The sequence below is a fragment of the Lynx rufus genome, unplaced genomic scaffold (genome assembly GCF_022079265.1).
Source record: "Lynx rufus isolate CCGP_SWC_20201006 ecotype Redwood Valley unplaced genomic scaffold, mLynRuf1.p SCAF_7, whole genome shotgun sequence".
NCBI lineage: Eukaryota > Metazoa > Chordata > Mammalia > Carnivora > Felidae > Lynx > Lynx rufus.
Genome location: NW_025814889.1, coordinates 14,076,416 through 14,101,253, shown reverse-complemented (window position 1 = coordinate 14,101,253; position 24,838 = coordinate 14,076,416). Strand labels below are relative to the sequence as shown.

At 45.5% G+C, this 24,838-nt stretch overlaps 1 protein-coding gene and 1 non-coding gene across 2 annotated transcripts in view; both read left to right on the top strand.

Moving 5' to 3' along the window:
• Nucleotides 1-24,838, top strand: part of FAM171A1 (family with sequence similarity 171 member A1) — a 132,902-nt gene that overhangs the window by 5,574 nt on the left and 102,490 nt on the right. The window lies entirely within an intron of this gene.
• On the top strand, nucleotides 20,733-20,839 carry LOC124502728 (U6 spliceosomal RNA). The gene has a single exon (XR_006959991.1). It is a non-coding gene; the product is annotated as a U6 spliceosomal RNA (small nuclear RNA).

Sequence of the window (24,838 nt, the reverse complement as noted above, 5' to 3'; positions counted from 1 at the left end):
CAAGATAGACGCAATTGTGTAGTACAGAAGGAACCTTGAGGTCAAGTTTATCCTCCTTGTTCTGGAGATGAGGAAACTCAGGCCGAGAAAACTAAGGTGATCTGCGGTCACGGTGCTTTCTCCCCACTCACATCCTGTGGAAGGTAGATAGAATAATGGCCCCTAGAGATGTCGATGTCCAGATCCCTGGACCTTTGAATATATAACCTATAACCACTGAAAGAGGGAGTTTGCAGAGCTAATTAAGTCAAGGGTCTTCAGATGGGAAGATTAACCTGTATTATCCAGATAGGCCAATGTAATCCAAGGATTCTTAACCGGAGCGAGGTGGGGAGATCAGAGGGAGAGATGTGACCAGGGGAACAGAGAGACGGTGGAGCTGCTTCACTGCTGGCTGTGAGGATGAAGGAAGGGCCGTGTGCCAAGGAATGCAGGCAGCCTTTGGAAGCTGGAAAAGACAAGGAAATGGATTCTCCCCCAGAGCCTCCAGAAGGAATGCTGTCTCACTGACATCTTCACCGTAGCCCAGTTGATACTGACTTGGGGCTTCTGTCCTGCGGAACTGTAAGCAGTAAAATTATGTTGTTTTGAGCCCCTGAGTGGTGGTAATTTGTTAATGGCAGCAATAGGAAACTGATACAGATACCGACCCCCAAGAACTGTGAAGACAGCCTGGCACCCATACAGCCAGCATAAGGGCACCGTGGTAATGGGCCATTTGGGGGGACCGCAGCTACTGAAGGTAACATTTGGAGAAGCGCGTGGAGTTTTTGCATCTTCTTAACAAAAGTCTGCCAAACTGGAGCCATGGTGAGGATCCTTGGGGAGTACCTCACGGACCTCCCCCGCCCCACTATCACCAAACAACTTTTTTTCCCAGATGCACTCCGTGGGCTGTGACTTTTATTTGTAAGCAAAGTGCATGAAATCCTCTGCGTTCCTTCTAGAGTGGGTTTTATTCATATCTGCAGGGAGAATACAGAACCGCCCCCCCAAGCCCCCTGCCAAAAGCTAGTTTTAGAAGTCTTGCTTGCTTTTAAACTTGGCTCTAATTTTTGTTGAAACCTGTCTCTTGGTTACTAAATGGGTGAAAGGCCGCTGTGATCGAAAGGCGCCACCAGTGACTTTGTATAATGAAAGGATAGGGGACCACTCCCCCTGGAATGGCCTCCCGCGTGTTGCGTGTTGTCTCGGGCTGGGCGCCCCGCCTCTGATACCTGTGCCTCTCGTCGGCGAATGGGCCCCAGTGCGGACAGAGGGCGGTGCGGTGTGGAGCACCTGGGCACTGCACCTGTTGAGCAGCACAGGAGGAGCAAAACTGCTTGCTCTGCAGTTTCTAGCTCACTGGGAGCAACGTTCAGTCCAGTGTAGCCTAGAGAGGGGAGCTATATGACAGCTGGACAGGTCCCGGGGGACCAGCTGATGGGGCCTCTGGTACAGAGGCGGGGATTCAAACCTCAGGGGCTGGGAGGAGGAGGGTGAAGGGTCCCGGTTGGAGGCTTCTCCCAGGGAACTGAACTCAAGAACAGAGAGGAGCTTGGCTCTTGTCGAGTTCAGGGCCTTGGTCTAAAGGTAAATAAGGAACGGAGAAAGGGAGAGAACCACTCAGTCATTTTAAGACCTCGCCTCACGTGAAGGCGTCACACTTCCCTTCCCGTTGTGTCTCATAAACGCTCCCTCACTCGCTCCTCACTTTCACGGTCGTGTATCCTCACCCTCATAAGGCACCTGTTGAAAGCATCCTGTCTTCTCTCTCTCTCTCTCTGTTGTAGTCTCTTCTTTCAACCCAGGCTCTCTCCACGTGTCCCTCTTCATCGTATTCTTGTTTCTCTCCTGCAGAAAAACATTTAATCCTTTCCTGTTGCCCAGCATGTAAAGTCTAAATTACTAAGTCTGGCCTTGACGACTTTGCTGACTTTCCTCATGCACCTGCTCCAACCTTTGCGCCCCCTGCTTCACCAGCTTAAATCCCCTTCTCCCCATTCTGCTCATCACCCCTGGATGACCACTGTGCGTCCTCACTTCCCTTCACCTCCTGCTCCACTCTATGCTCTTACAACCCTCCATACAGAGCATGCGCCCTGTGAAGACTTATGTAAGTATGCAAAATACCTACTAGACAGAAGAGGCTGGGGGGGACAGCATATTTTTGGGTAAGCTTGATTATTTAGAAATCCTCGGCCTCTGATATTTTATAGTCCAGCTGGAAGACAAATGGAAAAATAAATTAAGAAGGACATCACCAAGGGACTTTTTTTTTTATGTAATTAGGCAAGAGTCTCTTGAGTAAAGGTGAAAGCTAGTAACAGTTGTCTGACTAAACGTCCAGCTATAAGCTGTGATGTATATTTCTAGATGTTTCAAGGATTTATCCACAATGGGACACAGGAGGTTTTATTTTAGACAGTATAAGCATGTGGACATCTCTCCGTGCTCTTAATGGTTATAAATTAGGTTAAGAGATGTCCTACTGGGAATCAAATATTTACGCAGTGGCAGCATTGATTGGAAATGTTGGTACTCTTGTCGGATGAAGCTCTGAAATAATGGTTACAGGACAATTAGGTTAAAACTCATATTTACTTAAGTGGAGAGATAAGGTGGTCAAATATAGATCTGATATGTTCATCCACTATTTCGAATCCTTAATTTTATGTAACATTTAAACACATACTCAGATATGAAAACTGACAAGATCTTTTGGGTTTGGGGGGGAGTAGCAGGCAGAACAGGAAAAGCTGGCTTTTAGAAGAAGACACCTTTGAAGTAAGCACTGAGTTTATAAAAGGTGGGTTTTTCCTTTTGTTTTGTTTTGTTTTGTCTTAAGCTATACTGCACAGGGACAGAGAAATGTGAGCTTGAGGAGGAAAGTTAATTATTTCCAAATCAGACGAGCATTTCATTTGCTTAGACTGACTTTTTTTGAGCACAGGATTTGAATGGAAAACTTCCTGAATTTGTACTGAAGGAAAGGTTTCTAATGTAATTTTTAAAACATTTTTTAATGTTTATTTTTGAGAGAGAGAGAGAGGCAGAGAGTGAGCAGGGGAGGGGCAGAGAGAGAGGGAGACACAGAATCGGAAGCAGGCTCCAGGATCTGAGCCATCAGCACAGAGCCCGACGCGGGGCTCGAACTCACGGACCGTGAGATCGTGACCTGAGCCGAAGTCAGACACTCAACCGACAGAGCCACCTGGGCGCCCCTCTAATGTGATTTTTAGTGTAATTTTGACAGAGCCGAACTCAGTCCCTAAGGTGAGCCACGCTATCCAAGCCGTCACCGGGAGCTCTGCCTCAGTGGATGAGGTGCCCGCTCCCCCTCTTCACCCCTGTAGTGCCCGAGTGGGGTTGTGCTCTGCGTCCTTTGCACCACGGTCCACTGTGGAGGCTCCAGGGAGGAATTTGCTTGCACACGAATTCAGGTGGTAGTCAGAACGCAGCCCCTTGCGGGTGGATACCAGGCGAGGTTCCTCTTTCCTTGCCCCTTGAGGCTGCCTGCAGTCCTTGTCCCCTTGCCCCTTCCGTTGCTCAGCTGCAGCGACAGCACCTGGGCAGCTTTTCACACCTCAGATCTCTCTCCGATTTCTCCTGCTGCTGCATCTCTCGGACCACAGCCAGATTGACCTCTCTGCCTTTGAAAGGGGCCCATGCGATTAGTTGAGCCCACCGGATAATCCGGGAAAGTCCATAACCTTGATCACCCCTGTAGTCTCTTTTGCCACTTGACGTAACGTATCCGCAGGTTCCAGGGGTGAGGGTACAGATGCCTTTTGGGGGCTCCTGCCTGCTGTAGCCAGAATGTAGATGAGGGGTCACCGGGCAGAGAGGATGGGGAGGCAGATTTCCCTGCCGTCGAGGTCAGTGAGCACGGGAGGGAGGACAGTGGAGCGCCTTCCCTTGGCGAGTCCTGAGGATAGCTCTGGACGAGTGTCTCTTCTGTCCTTTCCTGCGCCAGGACCTTACAACTCTGACATGGACTCGTACACAAGGAAGTCCTAAGACAGCTTGTGGGATCCCAAATGCCATGTTTAAAGTCGTCCTGAGTTTTCCTATTTTGTCTCTGAGAACTTGAAAGTGAAGTTTGTTTCAATAACTGTGATTTACTGAGTTCACTGAATGGTAAATATTTATGGGATCTCTTATATTTAATGTTAAATCTGTGAAATAGTGGCAGACACTCTCTGCTTCCTTCACAGAAACGTGAAGAATAATAATGGCAATTAGCTAACGTGCACTGGGTGCTTACCACCTGCCAGACATGATGCTAAGTACCTGGGTGGATTATCTTCTTTAATCTTCGTATCGTTCCTGTGAGACGTAAATATACAGTAACTGGCAGAGGCCACTGTGTGACCGTAGGCAGCCTGCCCCCTGCCCTCAGACTGTGCTATCATAAGATTTGGAGGATTAAATTATAATTTCTCATAATTTTGATCCTGTGGCATTTTACCAGCATAAATAAGGGACTCTTAATAGGCCTGGTCGTTTGTATGCTGAAAAGACAAATCACCTCCCTTGTGTGGTCCCTGTTAGCCTTTGAACCATGGAAAGCAACCTCGAACGGTCATTTTCTGAGCGGCTCCTAAGAGCCGAGCTCTGTGCTTCGTGTTGTGTGGGGTCCAGATGTGTAGAAGCGATAGGAAGCTCCCACGAGTGCCTCTCCTGAGCTCTTGAGGGAGGTCCAGTCGAGCAGGGTGGGATTTGGGGTAACACCCAGCTGGGCTTGGGGGAATCTCCTGGCTTGTGTTCAGAGCCCATTAGTTTTTGGCAAGACTGTTTATATAACAAGAGAAACTCGTTAGGACCCAACAATTGGAGAACTGGAGGTAGGGAAGGATGTGGTTGTTTGTAAAATAGTCCTGCAGGTTTGTTTGGATCTGTAAAGTATGATGGGATGCCCTTGCTTCCCTTATGGCACCAAGTGAGGGCTTTACTAACTCTGAAGTAAGTGTGAAATACCGGTGTTTATTTGGTATTTGAATTTACTTGCAGAATTTTAATCCTTTTCACTCTTTGAAACGACTTTATTCATTCCTCTTGGCTTATACAATGATCCTGAAAATAAAGTTTTAAATGATGCTAATTATGGCACTGTAATAGATTTTTTTCCCAACTTATTTCATGAGCGTGTTTGGCCATACAAAAAAAAAAAAAAATGGAAAGAATTTTACAGTGAATACCCATACTCACCACTTAGATTCTGCAGTTACCATTTTACTATTCTTGCTTTATTCCCTATCAGTTCATCTTCCTATCCATTAATCTGTCTTATTTTTTGATGCATTTTCTTTCTTTTTAAAAAAAATTTTGTTTAATGTTTGTTTATTTTTGAGACAGACACAGAGTTTGAGCGGGAAGGGGCAGAGAGAGAGGGAGACACAGAATCCAAAGCAGGCTCCAGGCTCCAAGCTATCTGTGTAGAGCCCAGTGCTGGGCTTGAACTCAGGAATGGTGAGCTCATGACCTGAGCCGAAGTCAGACATTTAACCAATGGAGCCACCCAGGAGCCCCTTTACTGATGTATTTTAAAGTACGTGTCAAATATACGCACTTTCCTCCAAGTACAACGGCAGGCATATCATTAATTAGGATTCAGTATTCCATTTTTTCCCAGAGGAAAATTTACATACAAGGAAATACACCAGTCTTAAGTGATGACATGTGTATATCTGTGCGAACCCAAGTCCCATCTTGATACAGAATATTACCATCATTCCAGAAAGTTCCCCCAGTACCCCCTCCAGTAAATCCCTGCCTCTGCTGCTTGGGGGCAAGCGCCTTTCAGATTTTTTCCACCATAGGTTACTTTTTTGCCTGTTGTAGAACTTTCACATGAATGGAATCATACATTCCATACTCTGGCTTCATTATTTGAAAAATAGTATTCCACTGGGTGAATATCTTACAGTTTATCCATTCTCCTCTGGATAGACACACAAGTCCTTTCTGGTTTTTGGTTGTTATATTGTTGCTGTGAACATTTTTATACATTTGTTCATTCTTTGGGCATGTTTTCATTGTTCTTGGGAAGAAACCAACATTTCTGGGTTATAGGTAGGTGAATGTTTAGTTTCTCAAGAAACTGCGAGATGTTTTTCCATCATATTTTTCTATACTCCCACCAAAAATGTGTGAGAATTACTGTTGCACCACATTCTCACCATCATTTGGTGGTGTTGGTTTCTTTAGTTTTAGCCATTTTGGTGGGCTAAAATATACATTAGGTGGCTAGATCGATACATTAACAATGCAGTGCATACATTTCATTTTCCAGCTACAGTTTTCCAGGCTTTAGTTTTTGAGGAGTGTTAGAGCACTTTTAGAAATCAGAATTGTTTCGCCATTTTGTTTATTTTTATTCTCAACAATGTTTTATTTATTCAGGCTTTAATTTTTCTTTGATAATTAAAGTCTATCACATGACCACATTACCTCCTCACTGAATATTCCATCTGATCGTGTAGAACCACCTTATCGCATACCTACCAAGTAAGCCATGGTACATGCGTGTGCATCTGTGTACGTGAGGATGTGTGTGTGTGTGTGTGTGTCAGGATAGAGAAGGAATGAGAGAGAAAAAGAAAAGTAACCCTTCCAGAGTCTAACATTTACATACTGCTCAGGTTAGATAGGTTAATATAGGACTAGAGATTATACAGGACTGTTTTGATACTTATTCTCTTTAAAGGAAACCAAATGTATATGCCATTTACGTGTAAGAATCCGTACACTCAAAGAAGTGCCAGGATCTCTTCATGACCAGGCAGCTTCTAGGAAGTTTCTTGGGATACTTTGTTAATAACCCTTTTGAGTCAGTAGTGTATTGAGTCAGCTCCTCAACATTAGAATACTTTGAATATTCTAATAGCCTCTTTTAATCAGTTAAGATAGTACAGTTCCAAATGTATTCATTCACAAAAGCCAGAAAAACTTTGAATCAGAGTTGAACATAACAAGAGAGCTATGGGAGAAAATGAAATTCCTTGAGATTGAAGAAGCTCCCCTAATGACTGGGTATATCCTTTGGAAATTTAGACAAGATAGCATCGTTTCCTTCTATCCTTTGCTTATGCCATTAACCTATACAAATATACGTTTGACACTTCAAGGGAATGTGCATGTCTACCTGCAGATTTTGTGGGGCTGGGCTATTCCAGAGATCCACGTCTGGGATTAGGGAAAAAGTGGGTGTTTGAGTCAGGTCCTTCCTCTATTTTTCATTTCTGTTTCTTCCCTCATGTGGCCTCTTCTAACTTTTAGTCTGTTTCTGAGCCGCCTGCCTTTTAGAAACTATATCCGTGCAAAGAACAGTGAGACCTGTGTCCGGTTTCCCCGCTGTATATACTGTTGCCTTGTTAGTAAAGCTTTTCTCCTCAAGCCCTTTGTCTGGTTTCTGTGAACTTCTGCACAGACAGATAGAATTAGTGGCATAAATAGCCCCTCTGTTTAAATTAAAATAGAGATTTCATAAAAAGAGAAGTTTTTTCCAAACTTAGAACGTTTTCTTGTTTCCATACTCATGAGATACATTTGTTTCCTCTGATTCCTGAGTATGGAATCTCAGAGCCCTGCGTTTATTCAGTGTTTACTGTGATAGAAAGTTGTTCTCTGGGAGCTGCTGGCCCCTTCTATTATGTTTTTGATATTAAGGAAGTCTGTGGTTATTCCAAGTTAGGAAAGCACAATAGCATTAGATAAATGCAAGTCCATTATTGCAAATATCGCAGTACGAAAAGGCGGTATCTGCTCAAGGATGACCTAAAAGAAGTTACTTGCGTTTGATGTCACTCGATTAAAATACTCCCATCTAATGGGAGGTTGGAGGTAAGTGGCTTTTAGATGTCTCTTTTAGAACAAGGTTTTTCAATTTTTGCTTGGGTGATTGATCTCTTTCTTTGTTACCTACCATCTGCTGTCCATGTTTTTGAATGTGCGATAAAGCATATGGGAAAGGAATAGAAAAGTTAATGCATTCAACTGGTGAGGGTGGAGGACAGTGTCTGCAGTCTGGTCAAGTTTACAGCCCATCTGCGAGCACAGGGAGCCCTTTTAAAACGTAGCTTTGCTCTCCAGGCTGTCTGTGCAGAGCCCCCTCGGTCCACCGCTTGTCCAAATGTCACCAGTACGGCTGTGGCGAAATTAGGTCTCTCCTTCCCAAACTATTTCACTTGGCACATGGGGCATATACTCAGTGCACAGTTTCATGGGTACGTTTTTTCCTTTACTGTAAACTTAAAGACTGCCTAGTGAAATTAACCTTAGAAAGTGATCCTTTAATTCAGCTCGCTCACCTCTTGGCAGCACAAACCGTTAAAATGACTTTTAACGCCACTTTGTGTTTTGATTCTTGTGCCTCAACGTAGATTTTGAGTTAGAGGTAACATTGATAGAAGTCTCCCATTGTGTTCTTTCCCCACTACTGTTTGAAACAGGTTTGTTTTGTTTTTTTTCTTACCATCTTGAACCTCATTTGCCTTTTCAAATTTAAAAATAAAATCATTGCCTATAAAGATTTCAGTGTCTTAATGGAAACCTATTAGATGTTGCATTAAATATTAAACTGAGACATTCTAAATCAGTACACGTAAAAGTAATACATAAATGCTAAGTAAACAAGAGAAAGGAGTTAATGGCTTTCAGACTAGGATATTTTTTTATGTGCACTAATTAGATAACATGTTAATTAAGGTGGAACTATTCCCTGCTTATATCTTCCCATTTGTTTGTTTTGTTTTTAATGTTTATTTGTTTTTGAGACAAAGAGCATGAGCAAGGGAGGGGCAGAGAGAGAGGGAGACACAGAATCTGAAGCAGGCTCCAGGCTCTGAGCTGTCAGCACAGAGCCTGACAGGGGGCTCGAACCCATGAACTGTAAGATCATGACCTGAGCCGAAGTCAGATGCTTAACCAACTGAGCCACCTAGGCGCCCCCATATCTACCCATTTCTAAATTCAGAATCCTTAAGGAGACGTTTACATGAGAGAAAGGCCTGGCAAGTTAGATACTTCTTAAACTTCTTTTCCTCTTAGCTGCTTCATGGCAGATGAACCACTCTTTATCCATCCACCCATCCACCCATCCATGTACCCAGCAAAGAGTCTCTGCTGTCCTTACCTTTCACCACCGGAAGGTTGATAATACTCATTTCTTAAATGGCAGATTTTCAAGTGCTTTCAAGTCCGTTATCTTTTTACTCCTCATAATCCTGAGAGGTATCAGGAAAGAGATTATTCCTTTCTGTGCATGTGGGTGGGGGAGCATGGCTTGAAGTCATGCACTGGTACAGCATGGAGATGATAATCCCACATACATGCTCCTCCTCTGTTCTCTTAGAGTGTCTCTCTCGGTTGCTTTAGGCACTCACACTCACTGTTTCAGTCACGATTTCTGCTCAGGGATTCTCCAGTCTGAGCCACCCAGTTTCTGGGCAGCCGTCATGCTCCCTACCAAGTAGAGCTCACATATTTAATAATGAAAGTGGGCATTATCAGTCACTTCTTATGGTTCCATGCTCTGGGGATCCAAAGATAATTAAGCCCCCACTTTTCAGGAACTCGAGCTCCTATGGGAGAAGCACAGATAAACAAACCACTATAGGGAGGAGCAAAGCATAGAGGGATGCGGAGGAGGAAATAACTAACGGGGCAGTCAGGGAGGCTTCCCAGGAAAGTGGCTTGTGAGGTGGGGTTTGAAGGCTAGGAACCACACAGAGAAGGGGAGGAAGGCACTCCCAGGGCCACGCCACCATCCATATGAATTGTAGCTTTTTTGTAGTTTATAAAGCATTTGAAAAAGACTTTTTTTTTTTTTTTTTTTTTTTTTTGTCAAAATGACAGTGGAGTTGCTGAGCTGCTGGTAAACTCCTATCTCCTACTTCCTGCAGGGGCATAATGAGTAGTGGGTATTCTTCTAGGTCTGTGAGCCGGGCGCCTTGTCTCATCTATCTTCCTCACCCGAATTATTACACATCCCCTTTTCTTGTTGATTCTGCATGGTTGGTCAGTCTTCAGCCAGATATCCCAACATCAAAGGGACTGGTTTTCTCAGTATCACTCGTCTCAACTCTAGCCCCTGCTAATCTCATGGAATTTATTGAGGACACAGTCACCTTTGTTACTGAGCTCCTTTACTGTCTTTTTTTAAGTTTGTTTATTTTTGAGAAAGAGAGAGAGAGCACGAGCAGGGGAGGGGCAGAGAAAGAGGGAGAGAGAGGGTCCCAAGCAGGCTCCGTGCTGTCAGCATGGAGCCCGACGTGGGGCTCAAACCCACAAACCATGAGATCATGACCTGAGCCAAAGTCAGATGCTCAACAGACCGAGCCACCCAAGTGCTCCTACTTTCTTTTTTTTTTTCTTTAAGTTTATTCATTTATTTTTCAGAGAGGGGCGGGCGCAGAGAGAGAGAATTCCAAGCAGGCTCTGGGCTGTCACCGTGGATCTTGATCTCACGAACTGTGAGATCGTAAGTTGAGCTGAAATCAAGAGTTGGACACTTAACTGACTAAGCCACCCAGGTGTCCCTACTTTCTTTTCTTCACTCTTGTTCTGCTCTTCCAGTGGAGTTCAGGGAAAGTGCCCCACCACAGCAGCCAAAAGGGTATGGAAAGTTCAAACTCTTTACTGGCAACTTTAGCAGCGGAAGAGACTTTGAAAATTGTTGAACATCACCGCTTACACCCAGATCTTAGTTAGTTTACATGGGGTTATTGAACATTGCACTGCGTCTCTTTTCAGGTACTAAAAACGTTTGAGATAAGGAAGCTGATGCTGATTCTTGTTGGGATGGGGTGCGAGGGACCTAGTGCCCAGAGAAGGCTCCTCCAGCGGTCCTCATGGAAGCCATGGTAGAGGCGTCTCCATGTGGGGAGTGGCTTCTTGAATGGCTTCAGGAATGGCTGGAAGGTTCATTGGATTCTCTTTGCTTTCGCAGGAATTGAAAGGGAAGGGGCAGAGTGTGGTAGGGAGAACGTACAGTTTAAGTGCTATTCGCTCTCTCATTCATGGATGTTTATTAATCCTGTCCTGTTACTTGTCAGACAGTATAAAATAGACTCACGATCCCCACTGCTCCAGTTTACAATTTCGTGGATGCAGTTAACTCTTCAGTGAGTGGGACTGCTGTTTCAGATGGAAACGCATACCTAGGCCTGTTGTAGAACACTGTCTTTAGTGTGAGCTGTGTGCATATGGCCTTGTTCTGTGCTGTGTATCGCACCGGCCCCGGCTCCTTCTGTTTCTAATTACATGTCATTTTTCTAGGTAGTGCTCTAAGTGACTTCCTAGCTTGCTGTGAAACCCAACAGGTTTGCTAATAAGCCCATTGCAATTGTCACACACACACACACACACACACACACACACAAAGAGAGGGAAAGAGGAAAGAGAAAACAAAAAAATTATATAATCCTATCTAAAATTGAACTTGGGAAATATTTTCCATTTCCTCCTAGTCTATTACTGTACATAATTTAAAATTGACACTGTTTTAGGTGCTAGCATGAAGCCAAATTACTTTGAAGAATTAAGGCTAACGGATAAAGAAAAGGCAGACAGCTTTATGGCTCAGAGCAAAGGTGAAATAAAACTGAAAGAAGTTATAAAGTGAAACGCAATATAATGAAAGTAGTACTTGGTAACTTTCTGAGGCTACTTGCCCGGGCTCGGTGGAACCTTTGGGATGGGGAGCCAAAACAGAAAGCCAGTTCTCACCACTGCTTCCCAAATTTGAAAGCAGATACGAATCACTTGCTGGTCTTGTCAGATTCCAGGTCAGTGGGTCTAGTGTGGCCCCTAAGATGCTGTAACTCTTACCTTGCTGCTGGTCGCTGGACCACACTTGAATTGGTGAGGTTGTTCACTGCCCATCCTGTCCTAATATTTAGGGACAAGCAGAAGCAGACCCAGGAAGCCATCGATTGAATCTGGCTACTTTTTCCTCAGATTTTTAGCCTTGCGGTTTAAGAAAGCTACCTAGGAAATGTATTCTCACCTTATTCAAAGCCTACCTTCAAGAGAGGTAGCTGGTTTAATATGTTCAGGTGTTGGGGCGGAACCCACATCACTTGTGACTTAGAAGGAATTGCGGGCCTTTTTTTAGGTAAGAATTGCCACTCGGTTGCTTCATTCATACAATTAAAATATTCATTCATCATGTAGTAACTGTGTAATGAAAACCCTGCGTGGCTCTGAGTGGCTTTTGGTTTGATTATCTTTAATTTGCCTGCGGCCCGTCTCCAGCCGTGCTGCATATAGTTTTAAGCCAGTAAAAACTATTTCAGGGCAATAGAAACACTGATACCATTCCGTTTCTTGTTTATACTTGACACTGAACTATCTTTTTAAACCTTCTTTTTAATCATTTTTAAAATTTATTTACTTACTCTGAGCTAGAGAGCACAAGTGGGGAAGGGGCAGACAGAGAGAGGGAGACCGGATCCCAAGCAGGCTCTGCCCTGTCAGCACAGAGCCTGGTGCAAGGCTCAAACCCACGAACCATGAGAGATCATGACCTGAGCCGAAACCAAAAGTTGGATGCTTAACCAACTGAGCCACCCAGGCTTCTGTACCTGTACCGTCTTTTTAAATGGAGTACAGCTGTTATAAACAGTAAAGCTTGCACATTTTTATCGGTTTTATGTTAGTATATGATCTTTAGTTTTGTGTGGATTGCATCTGGAATAAGTCACTTATTGCCTGCTGTTTGGGCTTGTTTAAATAAAGAATAGCTGACCATTGTTACTCAGATATAGAGTCCCTTTTTTCCCCATATTTTTTTTTTAATGCTTATTTTTGAGAGAGGGAGAGACAGAATCCGAAGCAGGTTCCAGGCTATGAGCTGTCAGTACAGAGCCCGACGTGGGGCTCGAACTCACAGACGGTGAGATCGTGACTTGAGCCGAAGTTGGATGCTCAACCGACTGAGCCACCCAGGCGCCCCTCACCCATAGTGTTTTTGTTTTTTTTTAAGGGCTAACTAATGACTAGACTTCTGAGTCACTTTATTCGAAAGACATGGCTTTTGCACCACACTCAGATACCAGCAGCAGGCTGTGCCTGCCGCCCCAGCCGTGTTTTCTTCTCCGTCCCCGTGTGGAAGGTAGGTGAGGCCCTGCTGAGGCAACGAAATTCCTAAGTGGCCTTTTTGTAATTTATCTCCCTGGAGATTCTTGGCTGCCTGCAGAGTCCCAGAAGACCTTCAGGGGGCCGGTAAAATGATGATCCGTGTGAGCATTTGACATTCCACCTCACGAGGGTTGTATGTATTTCTGTTCTGTGCTTTTAAAAGTAGGAGGTAGAGTTGGGTGCCCCCGTCCTTTTCCTCTTGAAACGTTCATCTCCTTGCCTCCAGAAGAAGTACCACATGTCCAGATGAGAGCCTGGGTGCTTAGGAGTGAGCTCTAGGCTCGACTGGGCCGGGCTTGTGGGCCGCAAACCAGGTTCCTGGAGGGAGTTGGAGGGGGAAGAGGTTGAGAAAACCCCCGAGGCCTGGCCCATCGCATTCCAGCTTTGAGCCCGGAGCTGTGCAGTCAGCACGTCCCAGCCTGTGGTTCTGTCTCTCATCTTCAGCAGATCTGGAGGCCTTTCCCCCCACAAGGAGGGACATACCTGTGAAACAGCCCCCCCCCCCGGACCCCAGAGCCCCCGCGTACGATTTCTTCCATTCCGCTGCCAGGAATGCTGTGGTCTACGCTCAGTGTCCCCACTTGCTCACCCCCACATTCACCCTGTAACCCTCTGCTGCCCATCCCCCATCCTCACCACTCCTCAGGGACCCCTTTTGCCACAGCCAGCGCTCATTCCCCGGCCCGCTCTCCTCTGACACCAGTACTTTCGTCTCCATGACATGCGGCCCCAGCTTCCACGGCAGAGGCGTCTCCTGGCTGGTCTCCTGCCTGGGCTGCCCTTCCTCAGTCCCCATCGGGTCTCCCCTTTCCTCCTCTTCCTCTTCAGAGAAAGCTGTGACCTCGGGCTCCAGCCCTGAACCCCTCAGAGCATCTGCTCTACACTGGGGCCCGTTTCCAGCTGTCAGCTGATGGACCCCCAGATCTCTCCCGGCTGCCCCCAGGGCAGTCCTCCCCCCTTCCCCCCCCCCCCCCCCGAGCACCACCTGGGCTTTACTGGCCAGGGGTCTTCATTCGTGGTTGTCCAACATGCTCGCTGTGCTGCGCCTTCGGACCCACCCGCCCCCACCCCCCCCTTGCCCGAGTGCTTTGTACTGACTCATCTTTGCTCTTCCTAAAGCCTCAGGCATCCTCCCCTTCGGGGGCCATCTCTGGCTCCCCCTTTCCCTTCCCAAGTCTGTGTGCATACCTTTGCTGTTCATTCAACAAATATTTATTGAATGGCTCCGTATTCCTGGCACTGTTCTAGGTGCTGAGGGCACAGCAGAAAACCCTCCCTGCCCGGTACTGAGCAGCTGTGTGTACACATGGGCAGTCCGTCCATCTCTCCTTGAGGCCGGAACTGCCTCCCATCTGGTCCTCAGTGTCTTTGCTGAAAGAGCGAATCTGGTAAGGCCAGTGTTCTCCTCTTTCCACTGTGCCTTTCCTCCACCTCTCTCAGGAGCGAAAACAGGAAAGAGAACTTCATAATCACAAGATGAGCCAGATAAAATTGCATCACTGTTTCTGGTTTCTGCATCCAGTTTGTTGAATTTTCGTGTGTGAGCATGGTACAGAGTGTGAGTTGAATGCTTCCTTTGTTTGATAAATTTGCTCAGCTGCAGCCCACAGCGAAAGTTTCTCTTCTGCTGTGTCCTTTGTTCGGAGCTGAAGAACCCCGTTCTTTGAAAAGTCACTGAGAGGGATGTTCTGCTTGTATCTTATTCTAGACAGCCCCTGTGCCGGGGACTACCAAAGCATTTGTTGGGAAACAAAACACAGCGTTTTCAGATGTTTTTATCTTGTAATACCGCCATTCCTTTTTCCCAAAACAAACTCACACAAATTGACTTTGGGACCATTAGCACTGGAGCTGCAGATTAAACTAAGGACACCCAGTTGAGTGGCATTTCAGACACACAGTGAATAAATTTTTAGTATAAGTGTGCCCAAATCGTGCATGGAACATAATTACACTAAAAATTATTTGTTGATCATCTGAAACTCAAGCGTAACGGGACATCCTACATTTGAGGTCACTAAATCTGGCAACCCTTACTGCCAGCAGAAGGCACTTGTTGGGATTAACCATCTTTTAGCTCTCCTTTCAGTCATGGTGACTTTCCGAGGGACGTCCTCATATTTGGTGAAGGCTCCTGCCTTTGCCGACTGTAATCGCAGCCCCACCTCTGAAGCACTTCTCAGCCCTCATTAAGCGGGAGGAACAGTGACAGGCACGTCTTTCAGCCTGGAGGTGTGGGACCAGCTGTGCCAATGTTGTTTGGTTGGGAAGGTGAGGTCACAGATGTGAACCCAGTCTTCGGTCCTTGAGGCTGCTTGCCCGCTACAGACGTGGAAACAGTCCAATATGCAAATATATTCAGTTTAGCTCAGCGATAATTTATTACGTATTGGTTTGAAAGGCAGAGAGGGAGAAACTGTGTCCTCCTCCAGGATGCTCATGGTCTTGAGAGGAACAAGCATTCCCAGTGGGGCTCAACCCTGGGTGGACGTTATAATTACCCAGGAGCATCAGCAGGATTCACCCCAGAGACTCTAAGTTCGAAGTCTAGGGGGGCCTGAATATGGGTAGTTTTTCCAAAGCCCCCTCCTCTGATTCTGTGTCAGCCAGAGTTGAGACATGCTGATTTTCATCTTTGCGCTTGTCTTGAAATATTCCCCGAGTCTCAACATGCAGATAAGGGACAGAACCTCTGCTTACGGAGTAAACACAAGGCAGATTTAATGCTGGGCCATGACTCTAAGGTTGGGTTTCTAAGCTGTTCACGTAATGGCCCAAGTGGTCAGAAAGTCATGTGTGTGCCGAATGCATTTTAATTTTTTTTTTAACGTTTATTTATTTTTGAGACAGAGAGAGACAGAGCACGAACAGGGGAGGGGCAGAGAGATAGGGAGACACAGAATCTGAAACAGGCTCCAGGCTCTGAGCGGTCAGCACAGAGCCCGACGTGGGGCTCGAACTCACAAACTGTGAGATCATGACCTGAGCCGAAGTCGGACGCTTAACCGACCAAGCCACCCAGGTGCCCCCCCCGAATGCATTTTAAAAATCATATATAAATAGGACTGGAGAGGGTCAGACTTGGCATCCTGGAGTCCCTCAAATCGGGGTTAAAATTTTCTGGGAGCTGTAGTCATGTTTATTGCCATTTGTCATCACCCCTCAAGACTTTTAGCAACGGGATACGGTTGCAGAACTAATTAGGAGGCACCCTGACTGGCAAAGAGTCTAAATCGGCAGCCTGGCTCTGCCATTCTGCGTGCGACAAGCTCACAACAGTCAGTGCTGGCATTTAATTATACTCGACTTTCCATTCATCACTTTAACCGTCCCAGGTTAATGCCACTACAGTTACATCGACACACTGCACAGAACGAAGGATTGATGATAAAAGTCTTGAGGGGTGACTCCTGGGGTAAAGTGGGCTGGTTTGGTCAGCAGACTGCCTGTGGCTTGCACCCCGCATCACTGTGTCCTTGAGGACCTCCTGCATCTGAATCCCGGGATGCTAGTTAAATATGCAAATCCTGGGCCCTGCCTCACAGATCAGGACCTCTGGGGGCGGGCCTACAAATCCCGGACATAGTCCCTGTGGTCCCGATGCTGACATCACGGGGTTAATCCGAGCAGTATTTTGAGCGTGGCAGACTCAGAAGTCAGACGGAGATAGAAGCCGTTAGAAGCCGTCCGTTATGTTATTATTGTTGTTGTCGTTACTGTTACTGTTTATGTGGACCTCCCCCTGTTTGGGGGGGCAGCGGCGTCTGACTCTTTGTGCATAAGGGTCCCTTTGCCTCTGTGATGTGCCTGAGGATCTCATGGGCATCCTCAGAAGCACAGGTATATCCCGGGTTGTCTCCAGCTCTGTGGAGTAGCTGACAAGGTGTGCAGAGCTTGTCTTTCTGAAAGCTGTGTTGCCATGGTATCACTTTCCCCCCTTGATTCTTTCTTCCTGTTGCTTTGAAGGCAGGTCGACTTTTTTTTTTTTTTTTTTTTTACTATGAGCAGAGTCTTCCCATTTAACTCACAAGTAATTACATGTATCTTATCATAGATCTTCTTTAATGTACAGTGGAGCTAAAAATAGGATAGTGGGTGTTACCAGCAATTGGGGAAAAACGAAGGAAACTATTAAATAAAGTTTTCAAAATGTGCCTTGTGAAGCCTCTTTTTGCTAATGTGGGTTTTGTACTGATTTGGAGAATGGCTTCTAAGTGTAGCCTTCGGTCTGCTGAAAACAGAATGTGTTACACTCATCAGTCACCTGGACCGGTGGTTCTCAAGTAGGACTTTCTGTGAGCCAAGCAGAGGTGTTTTAATACCCAAAATGGAACATTTGGGGCTTTTTCCAGGTTGCACTAGAAAATATTATAGTTGAAAATGTTTCTAGTCCATGCTGTTTATCTCAGTGAGAGAACCTTTGATAAGATGAGTCCTCCCTTACCCCGAATTATAAACCTACTTCAGGTTTGATGTACCTACGACTCTGTGCAGATTCCACTCCCACACCTAGATGTTCTGCCCCCTGCGGAGTTTGTCACCCACTGGCATAAGCAAATTTAAAAGCATTAGACTCGGGGCACCTGGGTGGCTCAGTCAGTTGAGCATCCCACTTCGGCTCAGGCCGTGATCTCACGGTTCGTGAGTTCGAGCCCCATGTTGGGCTCTGGGCTGATGGCTCGGAGCCTGGAGCCTGTTTCAGATTCTGTGTCTCCCTCTCTCTCTGCCTCTCCCCTGCTCCCTCTCTCCCTCTCCCCCCGCCCCTCAAAAATAAACAAACATTAAAAAATTTATAAAAAAAAAAAGAAAGAAAATACTGATAAATGATTACAAATTAGATCCACCCTCCCCCCTTCCCCATCTCAGACTCTTGCTTGTTTTTCTGGCCCCATATCAGCTGTCATCTCCTTGTATGACTTCTCTGTAGGGTCCCTTAGCACTTTGTGCAACCTCCATGACATCACCTGCTGTGTTTCATACATAATGTGCCCCTCGCTGCTCAGTTCCCACTATCTATATATATTCACTATCAAGACCTGCAGGATTGTTTCTCCTAAATTCACGGTCTTGAGTGAAAGCCCATGTACCGTGTACCCCACCGTGCACACAAGTCTGTGCAAGAGGCTGTAGGGTGGGCTGTGGGTCGCAGCCATTCTCCTGATAGGATGCCGACTCAGGGTGTTTACGAGCATCGTGCCTGGACTGTGCCAGTTGCTTGACTGTGGGAGCTGAGGACGAGGGCCAGGATGGGCACTGACATGGGCAGCAGGGCTTCTGGCATATGGTGGGTTCAGCGTTTGCAGTTTGGTTGCTCAGACAGAGGCCAGAGTTCTGCAGCATGTAGGACTCTGTAATGTTACTGTGGCAGAAAGTTCACTGGTGTGGGTCATCAGTCTGGTGTGTGACGGGAGTCTGGTCGGCGTGAGGGAGGCCAGCAGCTCTGTGCGCACAGCGGCCCGTCCTCCCCGGCCTTTGCACGTGCTCAAATACAACAAAATCCCTTCCTGCCTCTTCCTTTTATTATTTTTTTTAATGTTTATTTATTTTTGAGAGAAAGAGAGAGAGAGTGTGTGAGTGGGGGAAGAACAGAGATAGAGGGAGACACAGAATCTGAAGCAGGCTTCAGGCTCCGAGCTGTCAGCACAGAGCCCGATGTGGGGCTTAAACTCATGAACTGTGAGATCCTGACATGAGCCAAAGTCTGAGGTTCAACTGACTGAGCCACCCAGACGCCCTCCTGCCTCTTCCTAAAAATTAACTCTTGAGTATCCAGGAGTCCATACAGCTAGGAACAAATGAATGAACGATTGAATGAGTGAGCGAGCGAGCAAGGGAGTGGAGGAGACACATCCCTTATACAGAAGAACCGAAATAAGTGAGGTCAGTCTTCTGCTGTCAAGGTCACAAAACCTCCAGCCTCTCACGTATGGGTTGTGGAAAGGAGAAAGTAATTCTACGATTACTTGTTTCGTTAGGAGGAACTGAACAAACAGGCAGGTGACAAAGGTCAACATCAATAGCTGTGTTGATAGTACCCTTGATGTGACAAGAATGACACTTTCCTTCTGGGGTCTTCCTCCTTACACCCTTAATCCCAGTCTAACCGTGAGAAAACACTTCACAAACCCAAACTGGGGGACATTCTACAAAATACCCAGCAGTACCCTCAAAACTGTGCCCAGGTCATCAAGAACTAGGAATGTCTGAGACACTGTCACAGCCAAGAGGAGCCTAAGGAAATTTGACAACTAGATGTGATGTGACTCCCTGGATGGGGGCCTGGATCAGGAAAGGGACATTAGGGGGCAACTAAGGAATCTGAATAAAGGAGGAGCTTCGGTTAATGACAATGTGTCAGCATTGGTTCATTAATTATAACAAATGTACCAGATTTTGCTACAAGATGCTGGGTAAAAGCTATATGGGAACTATCTCTACTGTCTTTGCAATTTTTCCGTAAATCTAAAACTGTTCTAAAATCACATATGTCTTAAAAAAATAAAATAATCCCCAAGGAGGAAGGTAACTGTTGGTGCTGAAGATAGAAGTAAGGTGGTTTTAGAAGGTGATGCCTATTAGCTGAAAATACAAGTTTTATGGGAGAAAATATATGCCATATACCATAATCGAATTTAGGGACTCTTAATACTAGCAGAATATATTCGTCACAGATGTCCTTGATCTCTTCTACTTTGATTTCAGGGAAAATGTATATAAAATATTAGGTTACTATCGTGAATTTATTGTTTTATGGGCATAAACAAGCAACAGAGGCAAAAGCAGAACCATAATGAATGACTTTGCTAATTGCTATTTCCTTTATTAGTTGGCATTCATTTTTCAGTCTGACATTGTATCAGAAGTATTGTTTATTTTTATACGTATTGGGAAAGAGCATGCAAAATAGTGACTGTTCTCTCCAGCAGTTCCAGGTCTGAATGGGAACAAGATGACATTTGGCTGGTGGTGGGAAGGGTACCTACCAGTTTTAGGATTACAGAACTATTAGCATTTCCCCCTGTACAAAATCTATTTTTTGCATATGGGAGATCCAGGCATGAGCACTTAGTTCCTATAGCTCTTTATTTTTTTATTTTTTTTTTTAATGTTTTACTTATTCTTGGGAGAGAGAGAAACAGAGCATGAGTGAGGGGAGGGGCAGAGAGAGAGAGGGACACAGAATCCGAAGCAGACTTCAGGCTCTGAGCTATGCAGGGCTCGAACTCACGAGCCATGAGATCATGACCTGAGCCAAAGTCAGACACTCAACCGACTGAGCCAGCCAGGGTTCCCTCTATAGCTCCTAAGCTTTCACAATCAGGTCACAGGCATCTGAATCAGACCTCAGAGTTAATTGCAAAATGAGTGTTTCCATGAAGACGTTTAATTGGACTTTTTATATAGTCTGCCTGCTAAAAAAAAAGCATGTTGTCTTTTAAGTAGAAGTTTATTTAAAACCATGATAAGTGAGCCATAACAATCTTGAAAGAGGGTTTTTCTTCCCCTCTTTTCCAAAGGCCTTCAGTGTATTTACAATAAAGATACTCCGTGAATACCTTGTTCAGATCCCAGAGGATTCAGTGGTATGAACTATAGTTTAAGAACACTTTGTACTCGCTTCAGGAGCACATATACTAAAATTGGAATGATACAGAGAAGATTAGCATGGCCCCTGCACCAGGATGATACACAAATTTGTGAAGTGTTCCATATTTTGGGGCGCCTGGGTGGCTTGGCTGAGCATCTGATTTCAGCTCAGGCCATGATCTCACGGTTTGTGAGTTCGAGCCCCGAGTCGGGTTCTATGCTGACAGCTCACAGCCTGGAGCCTGTTTTGAATTCTGTGTCTCCCTCTCTCTCTCTGCCACTCTCCCACTCTCTCTCTCTGTCTCTCTCTCCTTCAAAAATAAACACTAAAAAAAAAAAAAAAAAAAAAGAAAAAGAACATCAGACAAGTTTCAGGTTTAGTATGAGGCTACAGGTAAAATATCATTTGCTTACATTTTTTCCCCTAAGAATTCATCTTCCAAGAATTTCTGCTGTGGCTCCTTGACACACAGACCTGAATGTTTCTGTATAGAGATTTCATCAAGTAGTCTCCCTGAGGGAAATAGAGTTTATCAGGTAACTCTGGGTTCTAGTGAAAGGTGACAATGTATTAGTTTATTAATAAATCAGTGTTAATTGATAATTTGTTAATAGCCCACACTTCACTGTGTTAAGCATACTTCATGTAACTTTTCTCTCTAAACACTAATAAAAGTCTACACTGCCCCTCTTTTTGCTGGCAGAACCCTGGTTTTGTTCAGGTGTCAGAGTACGTGGGCTCATCCTCAGGGCTGGGGTCACCCTAGTGCAGGACCCCGTTCTGGGGTGTGACAGCATGTCCCTGTCTGCTTTTGCTTCCTGATAAGTGGAAGGCACAGGGGGGAGAGGGAACCCTGTGGCCCATTTCCTTCTTTTCTACTTGGACACTGTTGTGATAGCCCGTGCTCCAGTGATGACACTTTTGACTAGGAAGTGACAAAAAGCCAACCTGCTGAGGGTTGAACCTCTGGAAGGAACCCCAGTTTTGGACAACACTGCCGAGCAGCTAAGCCCGGCCGGCCCCTGCTGCCTCCAGACTTCCTGTTCTTTGGGAAATGTAAACCCCTGCTTGTTTAAGCCACTGCTAGCCTAGTGTTCCAGTGTTCGCAGCCAAAAGCCTCCTTAACTGATGCTGCTGTCTTATCCCAGCTCTACATGTGAAAAAGGGAAGACTTCCCCAGGTGGGAATCCCTTTCTTGGGATTGCATGACTCCAAGTGGCAGAACTGGGTCTCGAACACAGATCCGCCCCCCAAACCCTTGGACTTAACCATGAATGGGTGCCTTTCCTCCAAGACAGGGCTTTGAAACTTTCTCAGAGATAGGTCTACCTGGAGCAAACCTGATCATAAATGAAGCTGTTTCCAAAGTGTTTGTGTCTGCCTCCCTTTTCTTTTCTAATTTTTTAAATGTTTGTTTATTTTTGAGAGAGAGAGACACATACACACAGTGAGAGTGGGGGAGAGGCAGAGATTGAGGGAGACAGAATCTGAAGCAGGCTACAGGCTCGAGCTGTCAGCACAGAGCCCGCAGGGCTCGAACCCAGGAACCGTGAGATCATGACCTGAGCCGAAGTCGGAGGCTTAAGCAACTGAGCCACTCAGGCTCCCCTACTGCCTTCCTTTTCTTATAAAACCACCAATCCTATTGGAATAGGACCCCACCGTTAGGACCTCATTGAACCTTAGTCACCTTTTAAAGTCCCTAACTCAAAAATACAGTCACGTTGGAGGTTAGGGCTTCAACATAAGAAGGTGAGGATGACACAGGTCAGTCTATAGCACACTCTCTCTTTGGAGAAACCAAAGCTTCGAGAAGTCTCGCCAAGCCCACTGCTGGCAGGTTGTCTCTGAATCTAACACTTTGAAACCCAGCTGTGGTCCTGGCACCCAGACCTAGACCTGTGGAGCACCCCTCCTCAGATTGTTCAGCACTGATTTGAGAACCCCAGGATTTCAGAGCTCAGGGTAGCTAGCTGAGGGTTTGAAAGCGTTATCTTCTTAAAGAAAAGTCAGAATTGGGGGGCTTTTATTTCCAGCATTAATTTCCCACCTGGCCCATGGGTGTTGGGCATAGACCTTTAGAGCAGTCGGTCTCAGCTTGTCCCTGAGGAAGACAACATGGGCCATTCAGACAGAGCCACGACCAGAGCTCAAGTGCATTGTCAGAGTGGGAAAGTAGATGCGGTCCGGTCAGTCTCCACCATGTTTAGAAAATTTAGTACCGGACAGTGACCCCTAAATCCTTGAATCTGAGAGCCTGTTTCCTATCAAAATGGTTTATAGCCCTCCCCCCCCCCCCACACACACCCAAGCATTACACAGTATCGTTCGGTAGAGAAAATATGTTGGTCATGTGAGTGTCCTAACCATTCACATTTAATCCCATTTTAGTACCTGAAACCCTTTTTCTATAGGGCTGAAAATAACAGCAGGGAACATACAGGATTTCCTTGATTCTGCCCAGACACTACCATATCATAGGCCCACACTGATTATAAAACACATCCCCGTTTACGAAATATTAAGTGGAGCAGTAAAGCTACACCTTAAAATCAAAGAATACATTGGGCGCAAGTTTTTCCGGTCCACAGAGAATGTCTCTGCACATAGCTGTGCACTCTTGAGAACTCCACGTATTACCTGCCCCACAACCCCGACACTGGCCACTGCTGATTTTCAACTATCAGGTCAAAAGCTTTTCCCTCTTGCATGTGGAAGGCAGATCTATTTCATGGATAAAACTGCCCTATTTGGTGCTCCTTTTCCTTTCTTATTTGTGTGTGTGTGTGTGTGTGTGTGTGTGTGTGTGTGTGTGTGTGTGTGTGTCTGTCCTTCTGGGTATTGCTCAGCCCAGCCTTGCCTCAGGAGGGATATAGAGAAAAACCAGTGACCCCAGTCAACCTGGGTGACAGATGGTGGCCTTGAACCCTGTAGGCTTCCCTCTCTCTCAGCTCCGTTTTTGAGGGTACTGTGCTCTGAATAACATCCTTTTCATTACTGCTCCCTCCTCCCTGAGGATACTGCATTGTGGACTCACGTATAAATGACAGATTTCACAGTGGTCACTCAGAAGGACCTCTGACACCAGATGCTGTATTAAGTCCCCAGTTGTTGAGTAAGTATCTAAGGACACTGGCAGAGAAGGAAAGAATTTCTCTGTATTACAAGTAAAGGTAAATAGTAGAAGGTTAAATGAGTCAGAAACTTGAGTCTAGTAGAAGATAAAAATGAACCTAACCTTTATTACCAATCTTAGAAATTTATGCCCACTTTCTCATTCACTTTTTAGTCTGTATCAGAGGGAAAGAAAGCAATATATCTCCATGTACATGCTTTTACGCCACCTTGATGGAAACAAAGATAAAAGTATTGTACTTTCAAGTTGTGATTCAAACAAGTTTAGCATTTTATGTTTCTTTTTTTTTTTTTCAACGTTTATTTATTTTTGGGACAGAGAGAGACAGAGCATGAACGGGGGAGGGGCAGAGAGAGAGGGAGACACAGAATCGGAAACAGGCTCCAGGCTCTGAGCCATCAGCCCAGAGCCCGACGCGGGCTCGAACTCACGGACCGCGAGATCGTGACCTGAGCTGAAGTCGGACGCTTAACCGACTGCACCACCCAGGCGCCCCTAGCATTTTATGTTTCAAATCTCAACATTAGTGCTCTATAGGTATATATACATCTTGTAAATGTTAAACGGCTTTTGAAATTTAATTATCTCCTTTGGCACAAGTTTTGTTTTCCTTCTGTTTGAAAACCCTGATGAGGTACTTTAAGATCATGATTTTTGGTTTTTTGGCAACCAAAAAAAAAAACCCCTTTCCATTAAGCAAATAGATTTCTTACAGCAGCATTTTTTAATGTAAGTTTGTTCTCTTAAAATTTTTTTCTTTTTCCCTTTTGAGCCCCTTCACCCATTTCTCCCATCCCACCCCTGCTGCCTCCTGAAGTTACCAATCTCTTCTCAGTATGTATGAGCTTGTTGTGTTTGGGCTTTTTGTTTTCGTTTTTATTTTTTTAATTTTTAATGTTTAGTTTTCTTGAGAGAGAAACGGAGGGTGAACAGGGGAGGGGCAGAGAGAGAGGGAGACACAGAATCCGAAGCAGGCTCCAGGTTCTGAGCCA